The sequence below is a fragment of the Fukomys damarensis genome, unplaced genomic scaffold (genome assembly GCF_012274545.1).
Source record: "Fukomys damarensis isolate Sample0158 unplaced genomic scaffold, DMR_v1.0_HiC HiC_scaffold_1, whole genome shotgun sequence".
NCBI classification, from domain to species: domain Eukaryota; kingdom Metazoa; phylum Chordata; class Mammalia; order Rodentia; family Bathyergidae; genus Fukomys; species Fukomys damarensis.
The window spans coordinates 47,431,748-47,435,825 of record NW_022900913.1 but is presented as its reverse complement, the minus strand read 5'-3'; the positions used below and the strand labels follow the sequence as shown (position 1 = coordinate 47,435,825).

Below are 4,078 nucleotides of genomic sequence, written 5' to 3'. Positions count from 1 at the left end.
GAATGAGAAACCAGAAACATTTATAGCTAAATGGATGCACATCGAGGCTATATTCTTAGGTGAAATAAATAGGACACAATTGAGTAAATACCAAACAGTTTCTCTGGTGTGAAAATCTAAAAGTGTAAATAACGTTCAAATGATATAATTGAGAGTGTGAAATAGGAAGAAAATGGCTAAAGGGGAAGTGGGAAGGGGAGGAGAAAGGAAATAAGGGAAAAGAAAAAATGTGAAAAAAGAAGAAAATGGAAACAATTTCTTTGTAAATAAGGAAGACTGAAGGGGCTGAAGGGAGGTCAGAGGTTTTTGGGAAAAAATAAGAACCAAGATATATCATTTAAAGATACAAGATCCCCATGATAATGTAACTGTATCGTTTGCTTTAAATGTACCAATAAACTTAATGAAAAAAAAAAGAATACACCCTTCCAGTCACATCCCCTGTATCCCACCTTAGCACAACGCGAAGAACAGCCAGTGTCTCCTGATACTTAACCATCATCAGATTAACCATCACTAAGTATTGAGTTGAATTGACCTTAGTGCTCAATCTGGTTTCAGCTAATCCACCATGCAAAGCATAGAGACCCCCATCAATAGCATCTTTATAGTACTTTTCAAATACATGCAAAGTATATATGTATGTGCAAGTAATGAGAAGGAAGCTGTAAGCCCTCAGTTCAACAACTGGATAGCTGCAGTCCATTTCTGAGCAGAGTCCTCAGGATCTTTCACTAAAATACTTTGAAGACTCCTCCATGGTTTAGTAAACATGCAAAAAGCTCTTTGTTCTATTGTAGAGATTTCTATTTTATGGGTTGATATTATTTCCCATCTATTGAATGTGAACAATATTCTGGGCATGCTCAGGGAGCAAGGAATGGACACAGACACTGACTACAGGGCTGCTCACATTATTGAGGCAAGCTTTTAAGAATTCAAATAGAATACAGATTACTTTTATACCTGAGTAATGGTCCTGGTACTTAGTGTTTTTGGTAAATGAAGAAGAAATGTAGCAAGATGTGAAATAGAAATGTTAGCTGAAGCAAGGACCCGATTTCAATCCCTGGTACCAAAAAAGAAGTGTTAGCTGAGGCACCAGAGCTAATGTTGCTATGTCCTAAAGAGAGTGGGAAACCCTTTTGGTGTAGGATTAGAGGTGAACAAAACCTGTTTTGGTGACTCACGCTGAGCCTTTCTCCTGTCTCATTCACACCCTTCTCTCACATGAGAGGATGCAGGTCAGAGTGGGAAGAGTCATTCATGAGAAACCTAGTAGTAGGCAGGAAGAGAACTAGTACTTAAGGGAAGGGGCCATAACATGACCACTTGGAGAATGGACATGTATCCTCTGAGTTTGGGGGATCCTGTGACTGCCAAACAGAAAATCTTGCTATCTGGTTCAGTAGTTGGAGCAAAGGATTGTGGTTGGTTGTTGGTCTCGAGATACAAGAAAGACGGAGCACTTTCGTGCATACTAGATGTGGTCATGCATGTGAGGGCGCCAAAGGAGATACCACAGATTCTTCAAGATGGATGCCAGAGGACTCACTGGCCCTGAATGGAAAGATCCCAGAAGGAACACCAGATGCTTGGGCTGAGCAGATGAAGTAACCAATCCTGTGGGAGACGTATTCTCACTAGGACAAAGTGTAAGTGAGTCATCACCAGCCATTTTGAGGAGTGGGCAGGTGTGGGAAAGGAAAAGTCTCTGAAGAACCTACAAAATTGCAAATAGCAGACCCAAGGTGAAAACGCCCATCCTGATATTGCTACAGGTGTAGGAACTTCCTGGCCTTTTCACCTACCTTCTGCTGCCCTGGAGGTCGGATTAAGGAAGCAAGTAGAAGGAGTAGTAAAAGTATCAGGCTGGGAAAGGGTTAGACAGCAGCCCAAGGCAAGTCACCAGCCTCTCAGGGACTTTGGCAAAGAGGGGAACGACTAGAAATAGAAGCTTTAGAGTGTCACTCATTGCACTGGGTCATACATACAGAGTGGGTGTATGAGCTGCCAAAAAAATGTATACACACTTCAGTAGTTCACCACACCAAAATGTCTGGAAACCAACAGCCACCCTTTCGGGCACCTCTTGTAATTGTAGGGGCCAAAGGTATCTTGTATTAATCTCACGATATCTCAACAAATTTAGTATTATATATTTATTGAAGTTTTTATTTTCCTGGTGTATACATTTTTTATGGGCTCTATATTAACTATAGCTGAAAGAATTTTTATTACACAAAGCCTTTAACAGTCACTGGACAGCCCCAAGTTTTCTATGGGGAAGTGGTAAAGAACTAGGACTACAGAGGGCATTTTCAAGACCTGCCCTGACTGTACAGCTTGAGGAGAAGCTTCTCACCAACATATCTCAGGAAATTAATGGTGCCAGCCCCAGGGATATGAACTTCAGCACAGCAGAGAACCCACAGAACTATGCAAGCCTGGAAGGTAGAACAAAAACTAAGTATATCACAGGTTTCCTCATCAGTGCCTCAGGGAACTCCACAAGTAGTGACAAGTGGGTGACTCAATATCATTGAGCCAATTCGTATAGTAGCTTGCTTGCTTGCACAGTCTTCTGCCCAGCATGAACTGTTTCTCCTCTGTGATACCTCTTTACCATGGTTCCCTGACTCGAAGCCAGCTGACTATGGACTGAAACTTTATAGTAGCTTGCTTGCTTGCACAGTCTTCTGCCCAGCATGAACTGTTTCTCCTCTGTGATACCATGGTTCCCTGACTCGAAGCCAGCTGACTATGGACTGAAACCTCTACAAACGTCAAGTGCATCTGCAAAAATGGATTTCAACCAGTTGGAGACATTCTTAACTGCTCAAACCAAAATCAAGGTGGGATCACATCTGACCAAGCTGCTGTTATTTCCGAATTCTGAAAAGCCACAAGACAAAAATCCAAGAGAGGCTCACGAACCAGATCCCTTGGAAGAATGGACTTTGGAATCTGAGCTGGAGAGGTGATGGCAAGTCTCAGGCAAGGGACTCAGCTCAAATACCCACCCCTGCTGCCATAATAGAGTTGGAATTAGGGAGATGTGGACAGAAATCTGAATTTTTACGTTTGGAATTTGATGAGGTCAAGGTCAACCAAATACTGAAGAAGTTTTCAGAGGTAGAAAAAAGTATCAACACACTGATGCAATCAGCCTAATTGAAGTTGATATAGGAAAGAGTTGGAATTATAAAACAAAGGTGTTCACTATCCCTCTTCACTTTTTACGGTCCTGTTCCCCCACTGGTATTAAATCCTCAAAGTCAAATTTTTATTGCCTCTGCTTCTAGGATTATTTTTTTTCACTGTCCTTTTCCCTTTTGTTTATTTTGTGTGTGTGTGTGTGTGTGTGTGTATGGAGGAGGAGGATGCTAGAGACAGAATCTAGGGCCTCACTCCTTCCAGGCAAATGCTTTACGACTGAGCTAAATTTTCAGCCCTTAGTTACTCATACAGTTGCACGAGTGCAGAGGTTCTCATACTTCAGCATGCATAAAGACTATACAAGGCCAACTTGAAAAAATATTTAAATTTTAAAATGTAGGTCAGGCATGATGGGACACACCTATCATCCCAGACTCAGGATGCTGAGGCAGGAGTGTTACTACAAGTCCAAGACCAGCCTGGACTACATAATAAGTTTAAGGCCAGCCTGAACTACACAGCAAGACACTGTCTCAAACCACAACAATAAAAAAAAATTAATAGGGGGTTCGGGATAGGTCGGTTCTTATCCCCAGAGACTTAATTTAGTAGGACTGGGGTGTGGGTTAGCCTTGGAAATCCTTCCTGTGGTCCTTTGCTCCTGGAAGAGATTTCTAAAATTTATACCTGATTCGTCATTCAAGAATTTGAGAAGAAACAAGAAAATAGCCATGCAAATACAGTGCTCATCAAAGTGTCATGTGTCCCAAGGTAAGGCCTAACTGAGCCTTCCTAACTAGAAGAATTTACCTGAACCTAGGAAGATATTTCTGAAATTAATTTGAATACTTGGAATACTTATGCCTAAATTTGGAGGAGTCTGGTTCAATCTAAGCTACTGAGAGACGGGTTTTTCTGG

General features: G+C 41.6%; 1 pseudogene; it reads left to right on the top strand.

The window, feature by feature from the left end:
- Nucleotides 1-2,804: 2,804 nt before the first annotated feature.
- LOC109118463 lies at nucleotides 2,805-3,174 on the top strand (annotated as a pseudogene).
- The last annotated feature ends 904 nt before the right edge of the window (nucleotides 3,175-4,078 follow it).